Source organism: Brassica oleracea, chromosome C3, assembly GCF_000695525.1.
Source record: "Brassica oleracea var. oleracea cultivar TO1000 chromosome C3, BOL, whole genome shotgun sequence".
In the NCBI taxonomy this organism is placed as follows: domain Eukaryota; kingdom Viridiplantae; phylum Streptophyta; class Magnoliopsida; order Brassicales; family Brassicaceae; genus Brassica; species Brassica oleracea.
The window spans coordinates 16,358,513-16,358,858 of NC_027750.1; positions in this window are offsets into that span (position 1 = coordinate 16,358,513).

Consider the following 346-nt stretch of genomic DNA (forward strand, 5'->3'; position numbering starts at 1 on the left):
GGGGTTTGGGGTTTCGGGTATGGGGTTTCGGGTTTCGGGTTTGGGTTTCGGGTTTCGGGTTTCGGGTTTCGGATTCTAGTGATTTAAACATAACATTCGTTAATTCCACGTAAACATAAATCGTCGTAAAGTCCTCATAGGATAAAATCGTCGTAACTACCACGTAAAATGATTTAAACAAAACACTCGTTAAGCACAAATCGTCGTAAAGACCACGTAAACGGATTTATACATAAACCCGTTAATTCCATGTAAGTACAAATCGTCGTAAATATCTCGTAGTGTACAAACTTGAAAAAAAAAGGAAAAGGAGAGAAATACCAGATTAACATGTGGCAAGACTTCC